General features: G+C 36.0%; 1 non-coding gene across 1 annotated transcript; it reads left to right on the forward strand.

The window, feature by feature from the left end:
* The first annotated feature begins 8336 nt into the window (after window positions 1-8336).
* Window positions 8337-8412, forward strand: Trnap-ggg (transfer RNA proline (anticodon GGG)). The gene has a single exon. It is a non-coding gene; the product is annotated as a tRNA-Pro (tRNA).
* The last annotated feature ends 10026 nt before the right edge of the window (window positions 8413-18438 follow it).

Raw genomic sequence — 18438 nt, forward strand, 5'->3', positions numbered from 1 at the left:
TGATATCGTTCCACAAAATAATGAAATTTGGAAATGTTATTTGTTAGCTTTGAAAATCACAGAAATTAGTTCTAGTCCATATATATCTAAAACAGCAATTCAACAATTAAGTCTTTACATTTCTGAACACAACAAATTATATTTATCTCTTTTTGGCAATCTTTAACCTAAACATCATTTTTTAACACACTATCCTCGTATTATTGAAAAAATTGGACCTCCTTGTTACTTATCATCTATGAGATTTGAAGCAAAGCACAAAGATTTGAAATTAAATGCTCATAATTGTAGAAGTCGTGTGAATTTGCCTTTTACTCTTTTTAACCGAATCCAGCTTAAATATACGTATCAATATTTGAATAAGAAAGGATTTTCTGATAATATTCAGTGGGGTCGTATTAACATAAAAGAATTTAAAAAGAAAATGAACACCGAGACATTTAAAGATTTTATGTCAGTTACATATTATGAAGAAAATGGCATTTGCTACAAACCTTCTTCTGTAATTAGAATAGCAGATAATGATATTTTACCACAATTCAGTAGAATAAAATATGTTTTGAAAAAAAAATCGGATAATAGTTGTTACCTTTATTATTCTTGTGAGAGATTAATTACATTAAATTATAATGAACATTTTCATGCTTATGAAGTAATTAATGATAAAAAGAAGAATTTTACATTTTATTCTATTAATGAATTGTGTTATCTTCTTCCACTTAATTTACATGTAATTAATACAGGTCAAATGATAATTTCTCTCCCAAAATATTAACTATAAACAATTTCTTGGCTATTTATATAAATATATACAAGAATAATTTTAATACACAGGTACATTTAAAAGGTATAGATTTCTGATATGAGTAAAGTACCTTCATTTTTTAATAATCTTATTTGGTACTTAATAAATTTATGGCGGAATAGAGTTTATTTAGTTTATTTTATTTTAGAATATTTTTTATTTTTGTATCTCTATTACAGATCTCTTAGCTCTCATTGTCACAGGTTATAATTTATTTTTGTATCTCTTAAATAGAGATATTTTTATCTGTAAATTAAAGATATTTTATTTATTAATCTGAAATAGAGAATGACTTAAAATATTTGAAACATGATTCATTATCATTTATTAACATTAAGATACATTTTTTTTATTAATATTAATATAAATGTTTGTTTATTTTAATAATAATGTCAAGATATTTTATATTATTTGTATTATGTTCGCATAAGTGTACTTTTGTAACAAGTAAAAATAAATTTTTTTTTTCAAATCTTTTGTTTTATTAATAAAACTCAACTGCAATTTATATTTATATTATATATTTTTTTCAAAATAATATTCAAATTTTGAGTATATTATTTTGAGAAAAATATATTTAAAAAACTTCCAAAAAACTTATTCATAATATATATATTAAATGATTTAAAATAAATAAGTTCTCTTAAATATATTGCTTTTAGAAAATATATGATTCAAAAAAGTTCATTCATATAGTAGATTTTGCAAAATAATCCCTTGATTATATTGCTTAAGTCTTGATTTAAAGATTTAAGTTAGTTAATTTAACTTATTTCTCTCTATTTAATAGATTAGAATTTTTAATTGATACTTTTTTCAATGCTGAAGCAATGTGAAATAAGTATTCTCTAACTTATATCTTTATAACTTTATACTTTTATTTCAAGGCTTAAGCAATGTAAACAAGCAATTTTTTTGCAAAATTTATTGTTTTTTTACATCATATTTTTTCCAAAAGCAATATATTTCAGAAAACTTATTTATTATTTTATTTCAAATTATTTAACCGTTCCTTATGAGAAAATCGAATATTAGAAATGAATATTAATTTTATTTGTATTCATAGAAATTGTATTCTAACTGAATATATCAAATTCTTGTACGAAATAAAAAAATACATACATATTTTAACATTAATATTTATTTTAATTTATTTGAAATAAAGACTTTATTACATTTATTTAATAATATACTTGATTTAAATTAACGAATTACTTTTTCTGAAAAAATTATATTCTAACACTGAAAACATATTCTCTTATTTGAAAGTACGTAATTATTCTATATAAATAAACATAATACTTGATTCAAATAAAGAAAGAGTTTATCTCAAGAAAAAGAGTTATCTTTATTAAAATATATAATTCTCTTTAATTAATTCTATATAATGAGCAAATCCAATTTTTGTTTTAATTTAATATTCTTGATTGAAGTATTAAACTTACTAAACTTTAGAATACATTTTGAATAAATGCTTGTGGTGAACTTATGATATATTTGTGGATATATGAACTTATGAAATAATTGAAACAAGTAATAATTACTTGCGTATAGTATGTATTTTTCTGTGTGTATGTTTGTATTTATCAAGCATAATCTATATTCGCATATTAATTAATCTTGTTTATAATAACTTGTATATATAATTTGTTAAAATCTTAAAAATGTAATGCTTAGTTGTTAGTAAAATTGACATTTTAGATGCACTTTAATATATAAAGAAATCTGAATTTGCCTCAATATATATATTTTTTGAGCTACTGGATTTTACAGAGCTAATTATTTAATTTAATATCAATAGTATTTATTAAATAATGCTATAAATTTTTAGGGCAGTAAGTTAGAAAGTAAATTTATTTTTTAGTGGAGAAATAAAAACGTGATAACTTTGAATCTCTGCATTTTAACGCACATTTAATGATTAAGATTGTATTGTTTAATTATTACAGTCTTTATTTTTATTCATTTTTACAGCCTTCCCTTTAATTACTATTTTAATATGTCAACTTACTTCTAGCTAATTATAATAAGCTTTGATATGTGGTGGGCATTCAGGTAAATCAGTCAATTATTTCATATTATACTTTTTTATTATACATATATTACTTTAAGTTGCCTCCAATTTAAATTTACTTTTATAGGATTACTTTATATTTTATACAACACAACGTGACAAAATTTTTTTCTGTAATGTGTAAACGTATTTGATTTTATATAATATCAACAACGTAAAGACAAAGACAGGGAATGATACGCGACATTTTGAATTAATCGAACAAAATTTTTTTTTATATCATGTTGGTACGTGACAGTATAAGAGTAATTAATTATTTGACTTAAGACATTATGAGTTAGAATATGGAAATATTAAACTTAAATTGTAATTTGAAATAAATAGTTTTCTTGGAGATTTCTATTATTGCATAAAGGTTATTTTCTATTTTGTTGAGATCAAGATAATTTTTTGAAAGTATAAATGGCATATTAGATATAATACAAATATTCGGCCAAAAAAAAAGCGATACACTTAAAAAGTAGTAAAAAATTGTGAAAGTTTAAAAAGTTTAGTACCAAAAGTTTAGTACAAAAAGTTTAGTACAAAAAGTTTAGTACAAAAAGTTTAGTACAAAAAGTTTAGTTTGAGAAAATTTTAGTACCAATTACGTGAAATGATTAGTTTGGCAATGACAAATAACAGAGTGAAAACCTGCAAAACTGATAAATAGAAGGTCCACTTTTCTGAATTGCACGGCGTAAATCAATTGATCTAGGTAAATGGGATAAAAAGCACGTGAAAACTCAAACTTTTCTCTTTAAAATGCACTTTGGCGGAACTCGATACGATAATATTTCGCTGAGTTATCAGGATTTCCCCGCGTAAAAAAAAAAAAAGAAACAAGACAAAAAGAAAAAAAAAAAAGTCACACACACGTACGCACGCACACGCACGCACGCGCGCGCGCGCGCACGCACACACACACACACACACAGATGTAATTTTAAAAACAATGTGATTTTTTTCTTTTTTTTGTTTTCTTCTTTTCTTTTTGTCTTTTTTTTTTACGCGTGGAAATCCTCTTGGATACCCTCTGATCTCCAAGAAAGTAGTGCCGAACTCGTACCAGCGAAAATTCCGCTAATATCCTACTCAGACATTGTTTGCGCGAGATGCCCGGCACGATTTGCATCGCTTCCGAACATCCCGCATTCAATGCAACATTCTTGAATAGAATTCCAACGGTTGGAATTAATAAAAATAGCAGAGACCCATTTTAAATCATAATTTGTTGTTAAAAAACCGATTTTTTTCAAATTGAGATAACTCAGCGAAAAATTATTGTATCGAGTTCCGCCAAAGCGCATTTTAAAGAGAAAAGTTTGAGTTCTCACGTGTTTTTTATCCCATTTAGCTAGATCAACTTATTTACGCCGTGCAATTCAGGAAAGTGGACCTTCTATTTATCAGTTTTGCAGGTTCTCACTCTGTTATTTGTCATTGCCAAACTGATCATTTCATGTAATCGGCACTAAAATTTTCTCAAACTACAGACTTCAAGCTTCATTTTCGTTTTTTAAACACCTCGATATCATAATTATTAACTGAGTTATAAATTCTTGAACTTTCACAATTTTTTACTACTTTATAAGTGTACCACTTTTTTTTGACCGAGTATTATATAATTAATTTAAATATTTATAAAATATAATACGTGCACGGAAAAAACAGTATGGTATGTTCACACATAAATCTGATTGTGCCAACCAGATTTAATTGTAAATCCTATACTGTAACCCACTATACTGTTTTTTCCGTGTGATCTAATAATTCCCTATATAATGTAACAAATTTTTTGAATTTTTTAAAAATTATACAAGCTTGATATTTATATTGCTTTGATCTTTTTCCTATTTTTATTTATAAAATAAGGCAATACATGATAACATTTTAACAAAAATAGATTCTTTTGTGAAAAATTCGTCTCTTAAAACTATATAAAAATTTAGATTATCATTATTGGGTCTGTACAATTGTTTTTATATAGTAAACTATAGTAAATTATTATTTATTATATATAGTATTATTTATTATATAGTAAATACAGACCTTTGACAGATTCCGAAAGCAAGCGTTATAATGACAATAAGAAATATATATTCAGACATTTTAGCATCGATATGTGATAGTCTTCTAGTTTGTTAAAGAAATTTACGCAAATATATTTTTGCCCATATCTCTGCCAACAATATTACATATGGATTGATCTGCCTTTTTGATAAATAGAAGAGATGATTATTTCGAAGCAATACCTTTTCGGTGTGCTTAATTTTTTCCTCCTTGTTTTCTTTTCTTTGTTTTCTTGTAATTACATAAGCAACAAAAGAAAAAACATATTGCTGTGACTCAATTCTGTTTTTTCGAGAAAGTCTGCAATTCTCGAAATATGGCAAATAGTGAAAATAAAATTAATGAGTGCATTTATTTTATAAAGAAAATTTCATTTTTTTTTAATTTCTCAAATTACTAACTATTCCCTCAAATTACTACTATTTCCCTTTTCCTTTCTATATACATATACATATATAAATAATATATATATATATTATATATATATATATACATATATAAAATTAATACACACACATATATATATGTATATATATATATATACTGTGACGATTTTCTTTCTCCGTCCTCGGAGCACTAGGACGGGAGGAATTGGCCGTCGACAAAAAAACAAAGAAAGGAAATATTGTCCTTTAATAAATTATTTCCGCGGGAACAAGGGGTCTTGGTCGTTCCGCGCGTGTCGCAGCAGAACGCCAGCCGACGAATACGCGAAATATACTCGGATTGGGCGTCAGACACGGTCTTTCACGTGTCAATTCGCGATAATTATACGAACGCGAAAATTCGGCCGGAAGTTCCGCGACGGGCCGGCTGCTCGCCTAACGGTAGAGGGGCAGGGTGTGGTTGCCGCGAGAAAAGACTAATTGCTCGAACGATCTAACTCTTGATAGAATAAATTTTCGCGAGACTGATGACTCGATCGAACGTGAAGCGAGATACGACATCACAAAAAAGGAACACAGAAATAACAGAAGGCGCGTAATTAATAGCAAAAAAAACAAAGGTGATCAGATTTATTATAATCGAACAACTGTGAGAGAAGTTAGCAAATATAAATAAAATCGAATAATATTCCGAGTAAACAGTGCTCTTAAAGGAAATTAAATAATGTCATAAAGAAAGATCCGATAAATCTGACCTTAACAACAGGATATGAAAAGTAAATAATATCTTTATTTAGCAATCGACGTACGCTATACAAAGAAGAACAGAAAGCGACGAACAAGATAGCGCGAAATATAACTAATACCAGAGTTACGGTTTAGACGCGACAATCAAGGTGATAAAGATACCATCCGGTATATTTCGCGGCTCGGAATATTTTATGCGAATTTCCACGCGATCGGCAGTTCGCAATATACGCGAGAGGTTTCCGCTACGGCGAGAAGAGAGTAGAGAGAGACACCGCGCACCTCGCCTATCGCCGTCTCGCTCGCTCTCGCGCGCGCGCACTCTCTGTCTCTCTCGGATTCACGCTCTCGCACGTGCTCGCGTAAATTCTTCCTTCCTGGATATCTCCGCGCCAACGTAATCGCACGACCAACAATATTCCCTATTACGCCAGTAATATTTCACACTCGAATCATCCATACGGCACACTCCATTACACTTTACAGTTACACGAATAATGCGCGACAAGTATGAGAAGGACGCGACGACTAGTGAACCCCGGAGAGACGAAGTTTCGCGAAAGAACTAATGACGACGCGTAATATCGCGACAATCCTCGTCACATGCCCCGATCGCTCGCACGAAATCGCAAAAGAAATAATATTCTCGAAGAAGCGGGCAACGCCAGTACGCAAATTAATTAATTACACTAAATACCTTCGCGATCGGGCCAGAATGACGGAGGCTAGGAATTACACGATGGACGTTTTAGTTACTTTACCGCAAGAAGAGCAAGGGTAGCCTCACCGGACAATCCCTCCTGGGTATGTGGCAGTCTCGATATCCTTTTCCCTGGTTCCCTAAGTCCTCAGACTCTCTTAACCTCTCCGACACGTGTAGCCGGGTCGAGCGGTCGCGCCAATCTCTCTCAACTGCGTGTCGCTATCGGCGGCTGGGCGAATTCGGCTGGTCGGGGGTAGGGGCGCGTTAGCCAATTAGGGTTCTCCGCGATTTTCCCCGATCACGCGACAGTGACGAAATTGATAGGGCCTCGTCGGTGCCCTTCGCGACAATCTACGTAACAATTATTCGGACGCTGATTATTCATTAAAATCCGAGTCTTTGATAGACTCTCGCTGCGGATCTCCGCGTTGTAGTTGGCGGCCGGCGGAATCCGTCGGAGAGGGTGCGGGTGGGCGGAAATCCTCCGCGGGACCCCGGGCTCCTTTGACGCCGGTTATCGGGCGCGTCCCTGATGGGCCCACGTGAACTCCGGTCCTCTCGCCTCGTGACCGCTCTCCCCGTCCTTGTCTAAATTCCTCAGGTCTTTTGTTGTCGCCTCAATGTTTTTATATCATTGTTTGCAGGTTCGGTTAAGCGCTCAATAATAATATTCGTCACTCGGCAAGGCTCCCAAAAATATAAAAATAAAAGAAACAAAAACTCGTTAATACGATATTACTTTTCGCGCTAAGTCTCTCGGGGTTCTCATTCTAGCTCGTTTTTCGCTCGCTCTCTTGGCGCGGCCGCTCGGCTTTCGCCCCGCGATAGGGAGTGCACGTGAGTCGGGACGACCACGTCACAATACATATATATATATATATATTATTAATAATGTATTAATAACATTTACATAATTATTATTAATATCAAATATATTATAATAATAATTATTATTATAATCTTTAAAAATAATTTTTATTTTTATTACTATTTATCAATAATTATATAATTTTAAATTAATAATAATTAATAGTTATAAATCGGTAATAGATAGGCTATTCGAGCCGTACGCGGATGTCGGTGCGTCGATTCCAACGAAAATTAATTTTTCGTTGGAATTAACTAATTGTGCACGGGGCACAAATTTTGCTTGGTACACCGCCAAGACTTTATTACGGAACAATCTCAATTCGAGATTTTTAATTCCAAAGATCCCCTCTGTCCCCCCTAAAGAAATGTAGGCGAGAAAAATATAGATCCGAAAATCGCTGAATCGGGAATCGAACCCTTTCGTTTGCCGGGCGACTGCTCTCACCATCTGAGCTATTCAGACCCTTCGACTCTATATTTTTCTCTGCCTTGATAAACAACTATTTGTAAATAACGCCTTTTTCAGCCGGCGTGAATTAAACACTAAGAATATAAAGGCTCGATATATATCAAATATAAATCGGTAATAGATAGGCTATTCGAGCCGTACGCGGATGTCGGTGCGTCGATTCCAACGAAAATTAATTTTTCGTTACAAATAGTTGTTTATCAAGGCAGAGAAAAATATAGAGTCGAAGGGTCTGAATAGCTCAGATGGTGAGAGCAGTCGCCCGGGAAGCGAAAGGTCTCGGGTTCGATTCCCGATTCAGCGACTTTCGGATCTATATTTTTCTTTGGAATTAATTTTCGTTGGAATCGACGCACCGACATCCGCGTACGGCTCGAATAGCCTATCTATTACCGATTTATATTTGATATATATCGAGCCTTTATATTCTTAGTGTTTAATTAAGTTATTATAATTATTATTAATAATAATAATAAATAATAATAATTAATAATAATAATAATAAATAATAACAATTAATAATAATAATAATAATAAATAATAATAATTATTATTAAGTAATCGTTCTCAGACGCCCCAAATGCCGTCGTTGCCAGTCTCGTCGCCATTTGTCCCGTCATCACTCGTCTCGTCATTACTATTTCCGTCGCATCGTCACCGATGCTACTGCTACCGTTCACGTCGCCGCCGATCTCAATTATGAAAATGATATTTTGCATGAGGTATTCTTTTAATATCATATATATTTAATTCATTTATAAATTATGCACTTTATACTTTATTTTAAAACCTTAGACAGCATTTTTGTCGAAAATATTTTTAAAAAATCGGGACATAAGATATCTTTAAAACGTCTTTAAGATGTCTTTTAGATATCAGGTTATAAGATGTCTTAAAGACATCTTAAAGACTTCAAAGATGTCTTATATCCCGACTTTTTACATGTTTCGATTTTGGTGCTATTTAGAACATATAGTTAAATAATTTTTTTAATAATCCATAAAAATGATTTTTTAAATTTATATAATTATATTTATATTATTATATATATATATGTATTATATTATATATTTATATATTTAATATTATATTATTATATATTATCAATAATAATTACATAATTTATGTTAATAATATTTATATAATTATTATTATTATAAAATATAATATATTAATAATAATAATAATAATAATAATAGATATAATAACAATAATAATAATAATAATAATATTAGATAGATAGATAGATTTATTCTCCCCCTTGGGGATTGAAGGCGCTTTTGTGAGGAGCGTTCCCGAACCTCTTACAAAACTCTTACATTCCTCCTGCTCTCTTTCCCCTCATCTTTACATTTCTACATACGCCGCTCATATCACCTGTCACAACCACACGCCGCAATTACTTAATTCTATTTCTCGCTCGCATCTACGACTTAGCCTACCCTATCTATCTTTCTTCAAAGAGAGAGAGAGCGCTGTCCCTAACTAATTAACGCATCGGCTTCCAGTTCCTTCTCATTTTCTCCACATTCCACATTCACCCTTCCTTTCTCCCATCCATCTCCTTCTTTCCCTTATCTTTATCCTCCCTCCCTTCACCCCTTTTCGCTTCTAATTCCTTCAACCACCACTCTCCCTCTCCCCCTTGCTCCAAGATCTCCCTCATCCTCTCCCACCAGTTCCCTTCCCTTCTACATCCCTCAAATTCCCCCAGCACATGTTCCCACGTCTCCTCTTCCCCCCCACACACCCTACACCTCTTCTTCTCTTCCTCTTCCCAGTACCACGCCCCTTTCATCTCATTATTCATCCTAAATCTGATCATCCTCTTCCACCTACTTTCCTTCCAACCCTTCCTTAGATATTCAGGCACCCCCTCCTCTTTAATCTCTCCATACCATTTATTATATCTCGACTCTGTAATCTTCCCCCACCTTTCCTCTTTCTGCAGCTCCCTATCCCGCTGCTCCCATCCCTCATACACCTCTTCCCCCCTTTCTCTTCTTTCCTCCATTTCTCTTACTTCCTTCCCTTTCTCTTCAAACTCCCTTCTTTCTCGCTCCCATCCCGATATCTCTTTTCCTTCCCTAATCCTCCTTTTCATTTCCTCAAAACATTTCGTAGCCAGCAGTCCCCCCCCCCTCTACCAGTTTCTTCTCGAGCTTCACCGCCCTCTTTCCTGCCACTAATCTGAACTTGTCTTTCCCTATTTCATCTCTTACCATGTATCCCGGTGTACACCAATCCATCCCTAGCGTCCATCTAATCTACCTTTCCTGCATCGCCTCCATCTCTCTTCTTTCTTTCCATCCCCATATTTCCGCGCCAAATTCCAGCACCGTTCCTCCCAATCTTTCACACAGCCATATTCTCTTTTCCCAGTCACTTCCAAACCTTCTCTTACCAATCCCCCAGACCTGCCTCATTACCGCCCCGCCTTCCTCACTCTTTCTTTCACATGTGCCTCCTGCCCCCCATTATATTTCAATTTATATCCTAGATACGTAAACTCCCTCACCTCCTCCATTATCTTCCCCTTCCACCTCCATTTCACCTTCTTCATCCTCCCACCCCCCTTTTCTAAACCTCATCACCTTTGTCTTTCCCACATTAATTTCCAGCTTCTTCTTATCGATATACCCCTCTAGCTTCCCCAACATGTGTATCATCCCTTCCTCATTTTCCGCCAACAGCACCATGTCACCTGCATACGCTAAACAATAGACCTTCTCCTCCCCCAGCTTTACCCCACCCCATCCTCCCTTCTTCAATACCTCCTCTACATCCGCCAACACTAAGTTAAACAGGTGCGGGCTCATTGGGCACCCTTGCCTCACCCCTCTCACCGTCCAGAAATTCTCCCCTATTTTCCCTCCTACCCTCACTCTGCTTTTTGTTTCCCTATACACCTCTTCTATCCTGTTTCTCAACCCTTCCCTAACCCGTCTCTCCCTCATCGCCCCCATTAGCACTTCCCTGTCCACCGAGTCAAAAGCCGCTCTCAAGTCCACGAATGTTGCTACTACCATTCCTCCTTTCCTACTTATTTGCCTGTTCACTAAATAATTTAGCACATATATATTGTCAATCATCCCCATCCCCTTTCTAAATCCTGTCTGACTCGGTGAAATCATTCCCTTCTCTTCTACCTCCTCCTTCAGCCTCTCCGTTAGTACTCCTACATAGACCTTATACAGCGTCGGCATCAAAGTTATTCCCCTATAGTCCTCCACTTTATCCCCCGCTCCCTTTTTAACCAACGGCACTATTATTCCTTCCTTCCACTTCTCTGGCCACCCTTCCCCCTTCCAAACCTTGTTGCAGAACTCCCACATCCACTCCTCCACCCTATCCCCACCATACTTCCACACCTCATTCGGAATCCCGTCTGCCCCCGTTGCCTTTCCTTTTTTCAACTTCTCCACCACCTTCCTTACCTCCTCTCTCCCTATATCCCTCTCCTCATCTTCCCTCAACTTACCTTTCATTCCTTTCACTATTCTACCATCTACTCCTCCCAACAACCTTATAAAATACTCCCTCCATTCCACCTCCTCTATTCCTTCATTCACCTTCTTCCACCTCTTCCTTTCCCTATTCACTATCTTCCATACCTCTCCCTCCGTCCTCGCCTCCTTCACCCACCTAACCCACGCCTCATTTTCCTCTAATCTTTTCTTTCTACACAACAGCTTGTATTCCGCCCTTATCTTCCTGTAGTTTTCTCCATCCCCTCCTAAACTTCTCCATCTTCTCAGGATTCTTCTTACCTCTTTTCTTTTTTCCTCACAATCCTCATCCCACCATCCCCTCTTCCTCCTTTCCCCATTCTCCTTTTCTCCCTCCTTTAAATCCTCTCTTATCTGTCTCCCTCTTTTCTCCAACTCTTCATCCATATCCTCGTCCCCCCTTTCCCCCCAATCCATCCTACTCCTAATTCTTTCCCCTCCTCTTTCTGTCCATTTTCCCCCTCTTTCCTCTTTCTCTCTCTTTCTTATCTTTCTCTTTCCAACCTCTATCCTTTTTAGCGTCACAATCAGCGGATGGTGATCCGATTCCACACCTTCCCCTACTTCCATTTTTAACACTCTATCCCTCATCTTGTCCTCTCCAATCACGTAATCTATCACTGATTCTCCCCTCCCACCCGTATAGGTGAACTCACCCCCTTCATCCCCCCTTATGCTTCCATTTAGGATTCCCCACCCTACCTTCTCCAGCCCTTCCACTAGCATCTTTCCCTCCTTATTCCATTTCCTGTCTTTTGACTTCCTTTCCTCCTCCTCCTCCTCCTCCTCACCCCCTTCCCTCCTACCTCCTAGTGTGCCCGTCCTCGCGTTAAAATCTCCACCTATCATTGTCCGTCCTTCTTCCTCCTGATCTTCTAACCAGTCTTTCATTATCTCCATTTTCCTCTCCATATCCCCATTCACGTATACCCCCACTATTCTCCACCTCTCTCCTCCCACCCTCACCTCTACCACCATTACCCCTTCTCCTCTCTCTTCCACCCTCATTACTTCGTCAACCTTTCCCTCATTCTTAATTCCAATAATCATCCCCCCCATCGCTCTTCCTTTTTTATTCCTCCTCTTCGCGTACTGCTTCTCCCACCTGTATCCTCTCGGCAAAACCCTCTTAACTTTATCCCAGCCCTTCTCATCCACCCAGGTTTCCACCATAATAACTACCTCCCATTTTTTCACCTCTCTCCAGAAACTTTCTCCTTTATTCCTGATCCCCGCCACATTCCAGAACCCCACTTTCCACCCCCTCCACTCTTCCCTCCCCTTCCAACCCCGCTCTCTATTACCCACCTATATCTTCTCCTCTACTCTCCCTCTCCTTCCATTTTCCTCTCCCTTCCCTCCTTTTGTTCCTTTTATCCTTTTTCCCTTAATTGCTTTCTCTAGGCCCTCACTTTTCCGGTCTCTTCTTCCCCCTTCTCTACCGTTCCTCCCCTACATTCTCCTTTCCAATTCTTTAGCCTGCCTTCCTCCTCATCCCATTTCCACCATATCTCATTTATCCTAATTCTTCCATATCCCGTCCACACTCTATTTCCTTTCCCTCTTTCCTCTTCCGCAATTTCTCCTATTTTCCACCTCATCCTTCTTTCTCCCCACGTTAAGTCATCCTCTATTCTAGTCATCTTTCCCCTCAGACCTTTCTTTCTCTCCATTACTTGTCTTTTCTGCTCTCTATTTCCTAGTCTCGCTATCACCATTTCCCTCTCTCGCCCCTCTCTTCCTCCCACTCTTCTAACCCACTCTAAATCTACTTTCACTCCTATCTCTTTCATTACTCTATCTATTCTCTCTCTTAACCCCCCTTCCCCTCCCTCCAACCTACGGATCACAATGTTGTTCCTTCTTTCTTCTCTCCCTTTTAGCTCCATCTTTCTACCTAACCCCTTCATTGTGTCCACTACCGCCTCTTCCAACTCTCTATATCCTCCCCCACCCTTTCTCTCTACCTCCTCCCCCCCTCTTTTCTCTTCCACCTTTTCTAACTTGGCTTCCATCTCTAACAATCTTTTTTCTAAACTTTGAATTCTCTGATCTATCTCTCTCTTTTCCTCTTTCCATTTCTCATCCCTCTGCCTTATCTCTACTCTCATCTTCCCTAGCTCTTCACTGAGCCTCTCCATGATTTGTTCCCCCATCCCCCTTATCATGATATAGAGCCCCTCCCTTTCCTCCCCTGCCCCCCCTTCTTGTAACCTATCTACCTTTTTACTTCTTCTCAGAGCCCATTCCTCCTCCTCTCCTTCCTCCTCCCCTGCCCCTTCCCTCTTCCTCTTCACATAGTCCTCTATGCACCCCATGCTACTCCTCCTCTCTTTGCCCAATTCTTCTACTTTTTTCGGCCTCCCTACTTTTTTCCTCCCCTCTTCCCCCCGCTTCTTCATCTCCTCACACTCCATTAGCTTTTCCTCCCTGTCTACCTCACTCATATCTACCTACTCTCTGTTTTTCCGATTCTTTACTCTCTATCCCGTCTATCTTCCCCTGTGTTCTATGCCTTAAACTTCTTCCACGCTGTCACCACAGTATAACTACATACAGTAGTGACAGTAGCTGTCGGCTCCTTTGATGTAGCCGTGAGTCGATCACGTGACGGTCAGCCATGTTGTAAGCCTTACGGGCGCTTCATTTGAACATTAAGAATCGCGATAACGTCTTACGCAAAGTCTTTTTTAATGAGATAAAGATAATAATGCAAATTATTTTCTGTTTTTAATGTTAGTATATTTTAAAAATGTATTAATAAAATTATAAAACAGTATATAAAACGTGATACATACAGTAGTGACAGTAGCTGTCGGCTTCTTTGATGTAGCCGTGAGTCGATCACGTGACGGTCCGCCATGTTCTTAGCCTTACAGCTAACGCATGCGTAAAATAAAATTTACTCGCTGATTTTCTAGCACTGTCACTACTGTATGTAGTTATACTGTGCTGTCACTATGTCCCTAGCCTAGTGACTTTACACCTGTCTGCTACCTACTACACTTTTCCGCTACACTCCCACCGCCACGTGCCTCTCTGGCACTTAACCTCCACTGAATCTCCCTCTTCTAACTCCGTAGCCTCCACTTCTTACCTCTCCCCCTTATCAATATCTACTCCCCTCTTCCTCTACAGCCCATACACAACTCTTTCACTCTCCTCTCACTCTAACCGTCACCCTCTCACAAAATTCCGACCACACGTTCTTACACCTGTCACTCTCACACTTTCCGGAACCGGAACCCCAATAATAATATTATTATTATTATTATTATTTTGTAATCATTTAGACGCCCCAAATCCCTTCGCTACCCATTCCGTCTTGTCATTATTGCTTCCGTCGATGCTATCGATGCTACTGATCGCGTCGCCGCCGATCTGTTATAAAAATAATATTAGACCAGGTATTATTTTAATAGTGCAAAAACCCACGTAAAATGATTCTACAAAACTAATGATATCAAAAAAGTTGCGTCATGTGAAGTAGAAACTTGTACCAGTGAAAAATCGAAATTGCAAACCCATGTAGAATTATATATAATTGTAGATCTCCCTTCACGCTGGAAGTTGCAAACCTATGTAGAATTTTAATAATAAAAAAAAGGATAATAAAAAACAAAAAAAAAATTAAAAATTAATAGAAAAATTAAACATTAAAAATTTATGCAAAAATTAAAAATTAATACAAATAAAAAAAAAATTTTTTTAAATTTAATTTTAAAAAAACTTGGCGCTGTTAAAATTAAACAATATGTTAAAGTTGGTTCAAAAATTTGGCAACGCCAAGTTTTTATAAATAAAATTTGAAAACATTTTTTTATTTGTATTAATTTTTAATTTTTGCATAAATTAATATTTTGTTTTTCTATTAATTTTTAATTTAATTTTTTTTTGGTGTGTGTGTGTGTGTGTATGTGTTTTGTATTATCCTTTTTTATTATTACAATTCTACAAAAGTTTGCAACTTCCAGCGTGAAGGGAGATCTATAATTATATATAATTCTACATGGATTTGCAACTTCGATTTTTCACTAGTACAAGTTTCTACTTTCACATGACGCAATTTTTGTTGATATCATTATTTTTGTAAAATGATTTTACATGGGTTTTTGCACTAGGTACGATTTTACATGGGTTTGCAATGGATTAAAGTAACACTATTTTTATTATAAAACCATATGTCTGTTTTTTAGAACTGGCGCATGCACTTGGCGCCTTTTTTAACTTTTTTTAAAGTTATTTTTTTGAGATATCATTCTTTTTTGTACCTAGTAAATAACGTAAAAAGAAATGTCATAAAAAATATTTTGTATTTTTGATAGCTCATAGCACTCATAATACTGCTATGAGATATCAAAAATGACTTTTTCTAAAACAAAATCCATACACACCCAATACATACTTACATACATTATTCCCCATGTCCTGGCCTTATACGACCTCACACTTGTTCTAATTACCCTTCCCCACCCCCTTCCGTCTCTCTTCCCTATTCCCCTCCTCTTCCCTTAATTCCGTTTTCTTCCCTCCTCCGCTTCCTTCTTCTTACTCTTCTCCTTCTTGTCCTTCCTTCTGCTTGCATCCCTCGCTGCTCCATTTCGCTTCGTCTTACTCACTCTTCCCCTTCTCTCGTCCTCCTTTGCCAACTCTGCCCTTCACTGTTCCATCTCTCTTCCTTCCCATCTATCCATATTCTCTGTTCGTCGTTACCACGTGACTTCCTTTTGCCCTTTCTTGTCTTGCCTTTTCCAATATCCTCCATCTCATCTTCCTCTCCTCCATCATTAAGTCCTTATCTATTGCTATCTCCCATCTTCTTCTTATCTCCCAACCTTTATCTATCAATTCCTTTTTATCCTCTTCCTCTTCCATCTACTATCAACACTCATGCTCCCTCTTCCCCTATTTTCTCTACCACCCCCTTTATCCCCGCTTCCTTTCCTAATGTCCTTTCCACCATCCCTTCCATAAACTTTCTTCTTTCCTCCGGTTCCTTTCCTTCAATTCCCCTTCATATCACGTTCTTAACAAAAAAGTATATATAAAGTTAATATAAAAGAAATATGGTATATGACATATAAGTAGTACTACATATCACATATGTGTACAATAATATAGTATAACAAAATATTTAGATTATTTCTTTCTTAAATATACAGGGTGGACCATTTAAGTTGATAATGCAAAATATCTCAAAAACGAAGCGTTGGAGAAAGAAATGTTTTCAACAAAAGTTAATTGACTTTAAGGGGGAAAGCAAATTGCATGATTTATGTTTTATTTGGAGGACGTTTTCAAGGTCACCTGAAGGTCAATCTAATATTTTTAAATGGAAACCTACATTTTTTACTTTGCATTCTTATTCCTTGTAAAAAAATAAACAACTTTTGTAGGAACTATTTTTCAATTTAGCACATACTGTAAGTTTCACAGGTATTTGAAAAGTGAAAATTGATAAAAGAAAGTTATACCGTACTGTACAGTACTATTTCATAAACATCTACTGTACATTTGTAGTATCTGTCAAAACAAACAATCATTAACATAATTCAATTAGATTACAGTAATAAGTGTTCAAAGTGATGCCCTTCAACCTCAATGCACTTTCCAATTCTTTGTAGAAAAGATTGATGTGTACGTAAAAGTACGTCTCTTTCAATATTTGCACAAGCATTTCGTATACGCTCCTGCATGTTTTCTGGAGTCATTGGTACATCGATATAAACTTTGTCTTTGAGATAACCCCATAAGAAAAAATCTGGGTATGTAAAGTCAGGAGATCGAGAGTTTAAATAATGACAATAATTACTAACACTACCAGTAGTACGTCTGGACTCGAAGACTCGAATGTTTACTTTCCGAGGCAGTACATTTAATGTTTACGTTTTTTGTTTATTTTTCGAGGCAGAACGGTTTGTTACAACTATGCGTCTGCCTTTTTACTACCAGCTGCCTTCGAGTCCAGACGTTCCACTGGTGGTGTTAGTAATTATTGTCATTATTTAGACTTAGTTTCAACAACCTGCTCATATCATTGTGTTGTCCGTGAAACCTTTATCTACTATTTAATTCGCTAGGCAGGTATTAAAAATGACTGTTTGTAAAAGATTATCAACCCATCAACCGTCAATTTAATGTAAATCGTTTAAAAGTTAACGCTTAAGTTTTAAGATAAATTATTTTATTGTGTTTAAGTTGAGTTGAAAATGGAGTGTCTGTAGAGGAAAAAGTCGAAATGGTTCTTATTTATGGGGAATCTAGGAGAAATGTGCAACAGTCTATTCTTCTGTATGCCGAACGGTTTCCTGATAGAAGAACTCCATCGCAAATATCATTTTATCGTGTTATAAAGCAGTTTTCCGAAGAAGGAAGTGTCCAGTCAAAACAAAGGAGCCGTAAAAGAACCGTCACCGGCGAAAATAAGGAAATTGCAGTGTTAGCTGCAGTAAATTACGATCCCCATATAAGTTCTCGACAATTAGCTACCAATGCAGGGATTTCTAAAAGCAGTGTTCTTAGAATATTAAAACGGCACAAATTCCATCCATACCATGTGTCGTTGCATCAAGAACTACATGGTGACGATTTTGTGAATAGAATAACGTTTTGTAGATGAGCACAAGACAGAATGCGGAATAATAATAACTTTTTTCTATCCGTATTATTTAGTGATGAATGTACTTTCACCAATCATGGTGAAGTAAATCGGCATAATATGCACTATTGGGCTATTGAAAATCCACATTGGCTAAGACAAGTGGAGCATCAGAGACCCTGGTCTGTTAATGTGTGGTGTGGAATTTTGGGTGAAAAAGTAATT

This window comes from Prenolepis imparis, unplaced genomic scaffold (assembly GCF_030444845.1).
Source record: "Prenolepis imparis isolate NDT839.2.m4 unplaced genomic scaffold, iyPreImpa1.0 SCAF_352, whole genome shotgun sequence".
Lineage (NCBI taxonomy): Eukaryota > Metazoa > Arthropoda > Insecta > Hymenoptera > Formicidae > Prenolepis > Prenolepis imparis.